Below are 14,421 nucleotides of genomic sequence, written 5' to 3'. Positions count from 1 at the left end.
AATATAAACAAAAGTGCTTTAAAAGAATATACAAATAAATAAAAAACGGTTATATATAAGTAATTGACAAAGGAATAATAATAACAGTAATAATAAGGAAATTATTACACGTATCTTTATTTGTATTTCAACCTAAAATAAAAAAGAAATCCATCTTGTTACTTATAAATATAAACAGTATATATATTAACATAGATTTCAATTCGTTATACGGAAAAAGCAAAAAAATTAAGGAAAAAAATAGCATACCTTTTAATAGTTAAAATGATTTCTAACTTTTTTTTCTTATTCCATGGGAGTGAAACAAATGTATGTTCACAGTTTGTTTCATTTGTGTTGTCTAATGTATAAACGTTCTGTACGTAAATTTTATACTTATTCTTTTAGAGCTTCAACGACCACGAAATATATGTATTTGACACTGATATCGTCAGTTATGGGTCACAGGTTCAAAATCCTGTTCCCACCAAGGGAACTTTGTGGTGGACAAACACCGTGTACGTGGAGAGTCCCATGTTCAAACTTCTGTTCCCACCAAGTGAAATTTGTGATGGACAAACTCCGTGTACGTGGATTTCCTCTGGGTTTTTTAGTTTCCTCCACCTTCTTCATTCCAACATTTCATTCATTTCTCATCATCACCGTCTCCATTAGCATAGCCGACATAACTGTGGGACGTAAAAACTAAATATTTCCCACTAACATAATCGTCATAAGCGTTGGACGTAAAACTAACAAGATTTCATTTCATTGTTTCTCTCGTTCCATATTCTTTTTATTCTATCATAAATCACTTAGAGGGACACGATGGTTTAGTACTTGGTGGTCCTTGATTCGATCTTAGCTCGAGTGCATCGTTTCTGAACATATTTCGATACCTTTTCAACAGGGTTCTCTCTGGCTCAGTGATAGAACGTTCACCTCTCGTTTATAGGGGTCACAGGTTCAAAATCGTGTTCTTACCAAGTGAACTTTGTGGTGGACAAACACCGTGTACATGAAAGGTCCCAGGTTCAAAATCCTGTTCCCACCAAGTGAACTTTGTTGTGAACAGACGCCGTGTACGTGGATTTCCTCTCGGTTCTCCCGTTTCCTCCCACTTTCTTCATTCCAACATTTCATTCATTTCCCATCATCACAGTCTCCACTAGCCTAGCCGACATATCTGTGGGAAGTAAAACTTAGATTTCCCACTAGCCTAATCGTCATAAGCGTGGGATGTAAAACTCAAAGATTTCATTTCATTGTTTCTCTCATTCGATCTTATCTTGGGGGTTGGGGCGTTTCTGATCACATTTTGATACATTTTCATCAGAGGTGTCGGTGGCTCAGTGGTAGAGCGTTCACCTATAAATGCATGGGTCTCGGGTAGAACTCACCAAAACGCCACGTCTTTGTCTAATACCATGACCAAATTTTGATAACTTATTGATTCCTTGTTTGACCCCCAGATCACAGACAGACAGACAGATATACAATTTATTTTATATACAATTTTTATTTATGATATTATCAATGGCTAATACACACATATCTTCCCTTCGTCTTGTTCTGAGACCATGGCCAGATTTTGATACCTTATCGGCAGGGGGCCTCGCTGGCTCAGTGGTAAAGCGTTCACTTATGGTGCATGGGGTTCCAGGTTCAAAATCCTGTTTCCGCCAAGTGAACTTTGTTGAGGGCAAACGTTTTGTACGTGGATTTCCTCGGAGTTCACCCGTTTCCTTCCACTTTCTTCATTCCAACATTTCATCCATTTCTCATCATCTCCGTTTCATTAACCTAGCAGGCATAGATGTGGGACGTAAAACTCAAAGATTTCCAACCACTTGACGTAAAACTCAAAGATTTCCCATGAGCCTATCTGGCATAAACGTGGGACATAAAACTCAAAGATTTCATTTCACTGTTTGCACCTTTAATGTTTGCTGGAACCGAGCACATACTACAGACAGATAGACAGACAGACAGGAAGACATGATATTATCAAAATTAAAACACATAATATACCTCTTTTTATAATATTATTTTAAAGTTAAATTGTAAGTGATGCGAATTTACGTTCACTATCTGCTTTATACAAGACTCCAGACATTTCTTACGACAGCTGTAATCTACTTGTAATGCAAGTCAGAAAACATTCAAGAATTTCATCTTATCATTTTCTCAGAATTTAACGTATAACGAGCAAAAGCATCATACATCATACAGGTTCGCTTATATGTATGTTTTTTTAACGTTAGAATTTCATCTCATTATCAAATACGGAAACGCAAAGTAAATACAGTGTCTGGAGTGCATTTATAGTTAAATGAAGACATAACATATTGTTTTATTCTTTCAGGGATAATCATAGACCGTAATATTTTTAATAATATATTTTTTACTTACCTATTTTAATAAAAAAACGTCTGCTAATAAGACTTATTCACAGCTATAGTCATCCAACGTATCAAGCACACACAAAGTCACACACACTATTACAAATATGAAGTGAAAAACAACGAAGACTAATCACAGCTTCTCTCTGCTAACTCTAACTTAAAACTATTCTGTTTTCAGGTCTACACACACACACACACACACACACACACACACACACACACACACACACACACACACACACACACACACACACACACACACACACACGTGTTTTCCTTAGAGAATCATGTCAGAACAAGTTCGATCATGCCTACCATAATCGAGGTCGCATACTAGTCATCGAAAACATATCTCGTCACGGTTTAAATACATATGATAATATCTTTCACATCAATACTTGGGAAAGCCATGTTTCATTTTGTTTATACAGGCATCTCTATGAGAATATGACAGATTTTCATCCTACGTTGTGAAAACATTATCAAATGATATGGCGAGGTTCTGTTATTAGATTATGTTCAATCAATGGAATCCAATAGGTTTTAAAACAATCATATCCATCTTATCGAACCCAGGGAACGTTCCCAGGACTAAAATTTTCAACCATGGGACTCTAACACTTAACAGCACGATTTTGTATAGGTATGTGTTTCGTTATGAGACTCACATATTGTTTCTCATCCTACGTTTTAAAAAATCATGAAATACAATATTTACCTTAGCAACTAAGACCAATTTCGTACAATCCGCTGAGAAGCTTCGATCATTTGAATATCACGTCTTCAGTTCATAACCTACAGGCACTTCGTGGGAGTAGGGCCAAGGGGCTAAATCGCTTATGTTCTTCGGCTTTCCAGGAGGAGCAGGGGGTGACGGGGGTTCAAATAACTAGACAATATAAGACGAGAGCACTTATGTTTCATCTTGTTTCTACATCTGGTAGGCGTCCAAGACTATGAGCATAGCCACAACGGGTTCCCACAACCAAAATTTTCCCACGGGGCTCCTGGTGTTAGTCATAAAAGGCTATGAGCATAACAATTAAAGGCCTGTTGAAACTTGCCTTCGAATTCTAGGAAAACAAGCTTTTTTGCTGACTCAGCCGTCTATCCAACGGGGCTTCTACTGTTGATCGATTTTGGCTAAAGTCCCACTGATATTCTCCGATAATTTCATCTGTGTATGGGGTCAATCTTGCTAATACAATGTTTGAAAGGACTTTATAGGACAGAAGAGAAATGCCTCGATAATTATTAGAGTCAGTTTTGTTGCCTTTCTTGTGAATTGGAACAGTCATTGAATATTTCCATTCTTGTGGCAATTCTCCCTTGTTCCAGATAAGAAGAATGAGTTTGTGTATCTTGTTCCACAATTTTTCGCCTCCAGCTAAAACTAACTCACCCAAAATTTTTTCTACAGACGAAGATTTGTGTTTCTTTAGTTTCTTTATAGCTGTTTCTACCTCTATTCGGTTGGGTTCTGGAATATACGGTTCTACGGTGAGTATATCCTTCTCTCCACGCAAATTATTTTTCGGCTGCGTGTTAAACATATCGTCAAGAAATATTGCCATCTATTTAAGATGCTATCCGTGTCAGTGAGAACTTTTCCATCAGTTTTCTTTAATATATAAGCACGAGGTTGATAGCATTTCTTAAATTCGTTGATCCCCTTATACACGTCTCGAATGTTTTTTATATTTACTGTTATCTTCAAGTTACTTAATTTTAGCTTTCAAAAAATCGTGTTTCTTTGTTCTAAAAGTTCTGGAAGTTTCCTGCCTAATGTCTACGAAATTAGGTGTTGTTCATTTTTCGGAGTTTGTAGCCAACGTAATTTTGCCTGTTTGCTCTTCTCTGCTTGCTGAATGCATTCCTGGTTGAACCATGTTTTTTTCTATGTATTTCCGCATGTCCCTATTTTGGGATACAGACAAATCATCGCGTGGCCAAAACCTCGCCGCCCAAAACCTCGCGTGGCAAAAACCTCGCCGCCCAAAACCCCGTGGGACAAAATCTCGCTGGGACAAAACCTTGCGTGGCGAAAACCTCGCCACCCAAAACCTCGCCACCCAAAACATCGCGTGGCCAAAACCTCGCCACGAATGAAACTTTTCTTTAAAATTTACCCAATGAGTTTCTTAATATGCAATTCCACATTACAAATAATAATAATAATAATAATAATAATAATAATAATAATAATAATAATAATAATAATAATAAGAAGAAGAAGAAGAAGAAGAAAAAGATACAAAACATCGTGTGCGTGGGCTTTCTCGGGTTATTCCCGCTTCCTCCCACTTTCTTATTCGATCATTTCCTTCATCCTGGTCATCTATGTCTCCTTTAACCTGCAGGAGATAATCAAGGGACGTCGTAAAAACTCATATATTATTTCATACTTTCATAAATATTATTAGATTTTTGTTAAAATTTTAAGTTTCTGGATGTTCCAAAGTTCACGAAGCTAACCCCGTAAGTTGTCATTACTTTCCTTATGGCGAATTTCTTTCCCTATAACCAGTTTAAAAACATCCTGTCGCCCTACTTTCACATTGAAATCCTCTAATACAGAAATAGAATTTTCATATGGTATCGCGGGACTTGGTCAAATACCCGTGATACTTCTTCTGAAACAGCGTCTTTTATACCGTCATCGTTATCATCTGTTGGAACATTTACATTTTGGTCAGGCGAGATTTTGGGTACGGCGATATTTTGTTGCGCGAGGTTTTGGCAAGGCGAGGTTTTGGCAAGGCGAGGTTTTGGCCAGGCGAGGTTTTGGTCCGCGAGGTTCTGGCCGCGAGGTTTTGTACCCAAACCCCCAAGTTTATTTTGCTGGAATTTTAATGCTAGTGTATCTCTAAATTCAATCCAAGTATCCTCAGTACTAGTGCACTTCGAGTCTTCTAAAGCCGAGAATCTATTCAAAAGTTCAATCTGGTATTCCTCTATTTCCTGGCACTCTTCTAATTTCTTTAAATTAAATCTCTCCGTTTATTACATTGAACATTTCCTTTATTTAACAATAATCTCTCCCTTATTATCGATTCTATGAGGTAGTGATCAGTATCACAATCAGCCCCTCGAAACAACCGGACATCAATAATGCTAGATCGTGTTCTTCTATCTGCTAAAACTTGATTAATTTGGTTATGTGTTTTTTTTTTTCGTTTGATGAGGTCCAAGTGTATTTATGAACGTCGCGATGCGGGAATGTTGTACTGTTCACGATCATTTTTTGGATGTTTTAAAGCTCACAAGTCTAGCAGCGTTGTTATTACTTTCCTTGTGCAGACTTTCGTTCCCTATAATCGGTTTGAAAATATCCTCTCGTCCTACCTTCACATTGAAAACCTTTAATAGAATTGACATATGGTATCGCGGGAGTTGGTGAAATATCCATTCCACTTCTTCGTAAAGAATTGTTTTTTATATCGTCATCCTTATCTTCTACTGTTGCATGTACATTTAAAACTATAATATTACACCACCGACCTTTAAGATTAATAAAAGAAAGTCTGTCAGTATCAAATTCAACCGGCTTAATTGCTGACAATATTCGTTATGAACGAAAGACCGTGTTCCTAATTTGGTGATTTCTATTTCCTTCCCCCTAAAAGATCTTAAAATTTCCGGAATACACAGTTCCTTTTTCTTCCTACCTAATTTCCTGAACTCCTACTAGGTCCATTCTGTATTTCTCTAACTCACGCGTTACGGATTTTAACGTGACTGCTCTATAAAGACTTCTAATATTCCATGTACGAAATTTCATATATATTTTCTTTTGCTGAGGTCGTGCCAAGTTATGAGACTTTGCGCGAGGCATTTGTGAATGTTTCTGAACAAGTGCCTTTTTTACAGGATGAGGTTATTAGCCTTACTCAAACCCCCAAGACGGAGGACCACTCCTTGCCGTCTGTCTGCGACTGCTTATTCAGAATATTAGCAGCTAACCTCTTTATCTAGAGGCCTTCTCCTCGATCAGACACCTGAGGACGCACCATGTCGTTCTGACAGGAACCCACGTTAACCCATTCTTTCATTCTACTGCAATTAATAAAAATATATATTGTGTACCAGGTATTACGACATTTTTTCCTCTACCTTATACTAGGGTTACATGAAAACCGTTTCAACTTTTCGTTGACACGCTATATATATTTATTCGTAAATGTTTAATCAGTGAACAGTACTAGAAGAAAATGTCACTTGACTTAGAAAACTCATTTCATTCTAATCAGTTTATAAACGTAGTAATAAAGATACAAATAATGATTTATAAAATTTAAACAGCCTCTATGTGCTCTTACAAACAATACTTATGTATCAAACATTTTGATGAAATTCATAAACTTGTATAATTGGACCAAATCAGTATTTATAACGAACATTAGATTGATTCACTTCAATCAATGCGTACCCCTTTTCGCCTTGAGGGTGTCTCAACATATTTGGAAATATAACCACATTTACTGGTACTAGTTCATTACGACGTGGGATGTGAGTTATGCTGCTCACATCGCTCACAGCGCAATGAAAGAGGTGCCGGTGTGCGGGATGGCTCGACTTTATGGCGTCTGCGATAGATATACGCTGCTTTAGACAGGAGTTGATCTATCAATTGTGGTTAGTCTGTAAGCACTCGTACAAGATAGGTAGCTCGTAAGTTATTCTTTATTCGGATGCAACGTTTGACAGGAAACCTTTCTTGATGCAGTTCTTCGTAGATTTCTTCGTCAGTGAGGTCTGTATCTACTCAGCGTGTTACCGCCGATAACATTGGTGGGCGTTTAGGAGGCGGAGGTGTCTTACGTGTAGTAGATGTAAGGCGGGGAGTTTTGCTTTTGGCCCAAAGATTTCGAAAGTGACCTTATTTCGTACATGCGTCGCAAAATTAGACCTGGTTGATTTTATGATAGTGTCTTTACGTATCTTGATTATTTCACGGATCTCCTCTCTTGGTCCAAATTTAACTAATTGCTTTAAGACGGCAAGTACCGAATCGCATTTGGTTTCAAAATTGGTTAGTAAGAAGTTATAGGTGATGTCTTGGGTAGAGGTTATGAAGCCCAATCCATGTTATATGTTTGCTGGTTGTCGTTATTACTAGTGCGTGGTCATTTCGGTAGATCAGAGATAGAGTCGCGCCCGTTGGTGATCTAGAGCGATTTCGTTGATCTCGAAATGAGCTTTCCTCACTATCAGTCTTGTCACCTGCTTGTGCATTACTGCTTTCCGTGGTGCCCGCAGCAATACGGGGATGAGTTTTCTGACGTCCGTTTGGTCTGATATTAATAGGAATTTGTTGCACCAGATGTAATTGCCCGGAACCGTTGCCAATGTCCGTCATGATGAGAATGTTTCCGGGGGCCGAAGCCCAAACGTAGATAGAAGCGAAATGAAAGATGATTAAATGATGTTCAAAAAGCAAGCTTGCTCTCAGAAAGTGAGATCCTCTAAGTGCGTAAGTGTGCTATGCTCACACATACGTTTTGCAATACTTGGTCCTCGCTGGCACAGTAACTAATACACGAGAGGCTAGGCTTCTTGGTAAAGTATATGGAACTTTCTGTGCGAGAGTTTATGATTGTCCATTTTCGTTATTCCTTCTGCTTGTGTTGTTCTTCGGCTGCTTCGATTCTGTCCATTTGAAGAAAAAAGCGTCAAATATATCAGCGTACCTGTGCCTCCATTTCAACCCACTCTTGCACAACAAAATTTCGTACATCTTCTGTCCGTTCCTCGCATCTACCAATGCTTGATTCACTGGCTGCAGACACTGCAGATTATTCCTGTTTTATTTACATCCAGAAACGGCGACTAGCTACCGATGAATACTGGTTTTCAGTTTTCAAAACTGACACTTCGAGTACGCACCAAAGGCAGCGGAAATGCAATGTATGACTACTATTCTGTTTTACCAGCAATCGAGGTAACGCCACGTATTTTGTTATTGAATAGTGACCTTTCATGATTTGGATAACTATCAGACAACAAAAATGTTCGCTTTGTTTCATATAACCTGTGTGTGCCATATTTGCCAATTTATTTTCTTTTTCGTTTTTGCTTTTTCATTGACGATGTAAGTGTATTATCTTGCTGTTTCGTTTCTTCATTTATAAGTATGTACACCTTGTTCCATAAAGGTTGAGTGTATAAATTTAATTCTTTTGAATAGATATGCAAAAAAGCCGGCTTTTTTGAATCGTTGTTTTTTTTTACATAAAAAGCCGGCTTGTTTGGGAAAAAACGAGAATTTTGAAAATTTTGGCTTTTTTTCATTTTCATGATTTTTCTATCTAAATAGCTTTAGCTTTCTTATAGTATATTCTACAGTCAGATACGAATTACATGACCTAAATGCCATATTTCGCTCTGAAAGTCACCATGAAGATGGATGGAACACATGTTTTAAGAATTAAAGCTAACATGAAGAGTGTAGTATTTGAGGGCAATTTTAGAGGCTATTTACTTTATTTTAACTTTTGAATTATTAACATTTTTTCTTCTCTATATCATTTTAGTTTGTCATTCGTGTTTCATTTCTAAGAGCTTAGTACTCTAGCTTCTAGCACAAAAGTTAAACTTATGTTTCTCTATATATCCGGCAAAGCGTATGTTTTTCAATATATCCATCAAACCGTACTTCCACATTTTGTTATACTGTAGCTTTGCAACGATTTAGCAATAATTTTCCGGATACAACTTTAGATATTAATTTATACAAATAATCAGTAGTGAATTTAGTAAAGTACTTTGGGAGTGGTTTCTCTGATTGTTTCGTTTTCTAAAATGTCCTAATTTTATTTGGGAGGAGCTTGAAGTTTATGAGTACAGGCATAACTGATATATTTACCGATAATCTTCCGGATAAAGCCTTGAAGATCATTTTATAGTGAGAATCAGTGGCGGATTTAGAAAAGTATTTTGGGAGGGGTTTTTCTTTCTAATGTTTAGTTTTTCTAAACATTCATAATTTTTATTTGAAGGGAGATTAAAGTTTATGAGTAAGGGCATAACTAATAAATATTTGGTTTGTTTTAGACATTCTGTAATTTGGGGGAACATGTTTCACTCAGAAAGACCGCCCCCTTAACCTTCGCAAAACTGTCACTGCTGGTAATTAGTAATAATAACGATTTAAAAACAATAAGAAAGGAAGTCGGCCAACTCTCAGTACACGCCCTATTTCTACTTCACAGATGGAATGAAGAAAATCTTTGTCAAAATGTTCGAATGCTAGGTTGAATCCCGGATCTCCCGATAGAAGCGCAAGAGCTCCACACAGTCATGTTTGTTGTACAGTTGTATTTGTCTTAACTCAAATATATTCCGTAGTCCTTTTTTTCTTTTCTTTCCTTTTTTGGGGTGGTGTTGGTGGTAGAGGGGGAGGGAGAGTTCCGTAATGATATGAAGGGTGTTGCCAAGAACATGGTAACCAACATATTTCAATAGCTGAGTTATGCAGCACCAGATAGACAGCAACGCATACCGCTTCGTTTAATTCTTCATGTATAGCCTTATGTGAAAAATCAGCTTTCCAACTTTCAAAAAGAATTGTGCAGCAGAAAATATCTAATTTATTAAAATAGTAAAATCGTGGGTTGCCATGTTCTTGCCTCACAACCTTGGTATATTGAATCCCTCTTGTTAAAAATTCAGCAAACTTGAGGAATGAGTAAACCGTGATGGTGTTGTATAAAACTGTAGAATTTCAAAAATATGCAGAACCAAAAGCTCTAGATGCGCAGCCTTTAAGTGTATCATATAAATCTAAGTATTTCTTTTATGTTTTATTTTAATTTTATTTTGTTCCAAAAAGAGGGTATGGAATATTTTGAAGTAAAAATACTACATAGAATGCTGATAGTTATTTGTGTATTTTTTTTAAAAAATGGATTTACTTTTAGGGTTGGCTGGTTTACACCAGCTGTTTTTTTTTCTTTTTTAATAAACAACTGGTTTAAACCAAAAAAATAAAAAGAACGAAAAATGCGAATCATGTGAACTTCATGGTGACATTTCCACACATCAAACCATCTGCATTAGTTTTATCTCCTTTTCACCTTTTAATCAAAGTGTCCCATGTTCAATTCTCGGTCGAATCACAACCCTTCTTTCATGCGTAAACAAAGTAGCGGTTCGGAAGTCACTTTAAGCGATGTTAAGCCTGAACATACGAAACGAAACCAAATTGTTTATTTCTGTATGCCACAATGCATGTTGTTTTATAAAAAAGCCAAGATATATTGGTAGAAATTGACAAAATTTACAGATTGCCTACGTAGCTTCCCACATTAGCTTGGATTGGACTTTCGATGATATGTACGTACTAAATTTCGAATTTAATACCTCAGTTTTAGCGCACTCATACGTTGACCCTTAAATTTTACATGCAAAGCAATAACAGGATTTTTCCGTTATTGTTTTACATTTAGCGTAATGACGGGATTTTACCGATGGCTGCGGCGGGAGTTTCTCAATTTAAGAAATACTGACTGGACTTCTTTAAGCTTGTTTGACCTCTTCCAGCATAACCCCGTTGTTGCATAATAACACCAAGGCGAAACAAACCTATTTGTCAATATGTAATATAAATACAAGAAGCAAAATATCTAAACCCAAAAAAAACTATAAATAGTGTGGAAGTACTCGATTTTCGAGGATAATAAGTTGTATATTTTGATTTTATTTTTATGTTTATGTTGCGGAATTGTTAATAAGGTTATGGGAATTTAATGTTGTAAATGTGAAGTAAATGCAAGCTGCACAGTCTGGTTAACGTTTGTGTCAGCAATTTATTGTAAACACTTGTGTATAAGAATGTCATCGTTAAGAGTCTGGCAATGTAGGAAGGAAATGTTGACAATGTGTCTTTCCTCACATTAGCCAGATTCTAGAAATTGTATAAACTGAATCTGTAGGATTTTATGAATTTCATGAGATTACGGATGTACGGAGGATTGCTTAGAACCGGGAAATCAGAGCGTGTCGAGGATTGCAATTTTGGGTTTTGACACATGGAAGGAATTTGTCTCTCCATGTGAAAACGGTGTTACACGTGCCGCAGCAGACGAAAAAGCAGACGATGGTAGTTGGACCCCGCCAAACAAAACCGGAGGACGAGAAGGTTTTGGGGATTAGTTCTGGATCAGTTCTAGAGAGTTCACGGACAGTTCTTGGATGAGTTCTTGGAGAGTTCGCCGAGTTACGACAGCGAATAATTCTTAGAAGTCCATGATCAATTCACCGTGATCATTCTTGGATTCGATTTTGGAGAATCGAGTTTCATTTGAATATCAGCCAGATGATAAGAGAAGACAGTACGTTGTACTCCAACATATTCTAACGACGCAGAACTTAGGCAGAGATTTGCATTGAGAGGAGCCATTCCTCAATGCCCATTTTCGTCGTCCACCAACAAGGAATTTCAACTTGAGGAGCAGAGTTCAACACCAGAACGACGAGGGAATACACCAGTTTAATCCAGGTATGTGTGGCACCGAGTCAGAATTCAAGGCTCAATCCTTGATCGTTCTGTACCTGTCTGGCAAATGAATCCGAATATCCGTTACAGCTAACATTCATAGATCTTACAGTTCATTCATAAGATTACCGAAATACAGTGTTTTATTTTAAATGAAGTGGACGTATCTTTATTTGTCTAATCCCCAAATGAGAAACCTCTCGCAAGTTAATTTTATAGTTTGTCCCGCTCATTCTAGATGGTGAGTGGTAGGCGCCTAGTAGCACTCAATTTGCATCCCCAATTAGGCACTGAGTGGCTAGGTTGTCATGGTGGAGATGATCTGGGTCTTTCTCAGAAAATAAGTTTAAGCATTCGTAAATTTAAAACAATAGTAAATTTAAAAACCCTCCCTACCCACCCATTCATGGTAAATTAAATTAGTAACTTATATATTTGTGAATTAAACCCACCCATCCCACCCTCGCTTCGATTCAGCATGACAGTAAAATAAGTGCGACGACTGAGTTCGATTCTCGATTGAATAACAGAAATGTGCATTAGTGATATTTTTAAAGTAAATAACGGATTACGTTCATCAAACCTAGTAATTATATGGTAGTTTATGTTAGAATATTAAGGTTAATAACAATAACACATAAAGTGATAATATTACAAGTTTAAATAATAAGAGAAAAGAAAGTGAAATAATTTTGTTGTTGTTCTGGATACACAGAACGGATGCATGAATTAGGCAGGTTATGCTGAGCGGAAGACGATTGTCGCTCAAGCGTTTAAGCACGAGTGGAGCCGAGTAGACACGAAGGCACACGATTACGTTGAGAGCCGCACGAAAAATTTGCTCCGTATCGTAGTTACGAGTAGAGTAGGCGGAATAACAAAGACAAATCAGTTGTTGTATAATACATTAAATATAACCTACAGTAATCCTAGAAGTGAACTATTTAGTATTTATTTTGGAGTAAATAGTAATAAGCGTCACAATGTTGTCTCTAAAGAACAATCACAGGGTGCATTATCCTGTTCTTAAAGACAATGGAAAACCTGCGACGATGTTCAGTAAATCTAGGTACTATTCATTAGATTTAGGAGTTTTAAAATATTTTGCGGAATATTATCCGACATATGATGAAACAAAGGAACAGACGTTTAGAGATAACGTTCTGGGTCGCAGATACAAAAACTATTACATGATTGAATTCTCAGAGAAGAATTTCAGCGTTGATGATTTGGTAGAATTAGGATTCAGGAGACATTTCTTGTCTATAATTACTGGTATTTCAGAGACAAATACGTTAATACGCAACGCTATATTTTTCGCAATCAAAGAAGATCAACTTAAATACAAAGTATGTGCGTTATTCACTAGTGGTGCTAGTCAAGAACTAGTGAACCAATGGCTTGATCGTTTTAGGAATAGATTTGTCTGCACTCAGGCAGTAAAAATTTCAGAGTTTATTAGTACAGTAGCGTTATATGAGAAACAAGCAAAAATAGTAGTGGCGAGCGATAAATCGTTGCTAGATTTAGTAGCTTTTGCGTTGTTCTTTAAACAACGGACACCTTGGTTATCAGCCTAGAGATGACCAAGAAAGTAGAAGAGTTTTGTGTATAGATATTAGTATTATTATTATTAGTTAGATATATGTATAGGATAAGGATATATTATTAGTAATTATTAATGTTTTAAGTATTTAGTTAAGATAATAATTTGGTTATAAGATATTTTGTTTAGTAATAGAGGACATAAGTATATGTGTAGTTATAGTAGTATTATTAATATTGGAAGAGGAAAATCTGACTATCAATTGGTTTTATTGCAGTATGTCTTTATGGCATATAATTTTAATGTAATTTTAATAGTGACGTAATAAAAAGAATAAAAGTAGGAAAAGACTATGGAGAAAGAAAAGCAAAACAAAGAAAATGAAACATGAATGATTTTGTGATTAGTTTTTGCATTAGGATTTTAGATGTAAGAGAAGGCAAGAAAGAAAAAAAAAACAAAAATGAATGATGCAATTGAAGTAGATTTAGTCTAGACATAAGTTAAAATTAAGAAACCCTGATAATTAGGCCAAACCTTTCATTAGGGGAAACTCTAATCAGGAAGGAAATCCCATTCTCTTCGAGTTGAAGTGGGCGATTACCACACTTCGATGAGAATATTTTATTTATTATGCAACATAAGTCTTCCGTGATTGTTGAAAAGAGACACAGGAGTTGACTCGTACATCACGTGAAAGCCGTGCAAATTTTTTTTGGTGGAGATATCCTTCATTTTTAGCTAATCCCTTAGCGTAAGATTAAAAGTAAGATAGCAATAATTAGTAGTAAATTATGTGACATTCTAGGGAATACTAGGATAGTCAGAAGAGAGAGAGATGTTAGTAGTACATCTAAATGTAGTAGAAATAGAAGATAGTTATATTCTTCTTGTTATAATGAAAAATAGTCTAGATTAATCGATTCAGTTGTATTAGTTAGGAAGAAAGAGGAAAAGAGTTGGATTTTAGGAATGTGATTATTGAGAAGAAGGAA

The sequence above is a fragment of the Thermobia domestica genome, chromosome 17 (assembly GCF_964235325.1).
Source record: "Thermobia domestica chromosome 17, izTheDome1.hap1.1, whole genome shotgun sequence".
Lineage (NCBI taxonomy): Eukaryota > Metazoa > Arthropoda > Insecta > Zygentoma > Lepismatidae > Thermobia > Thermobia domestica.
The sequence above is the reverse complement of the archived record's forward strand: the minus strand, read 5'-3'. Positions refer to the sequence as shown.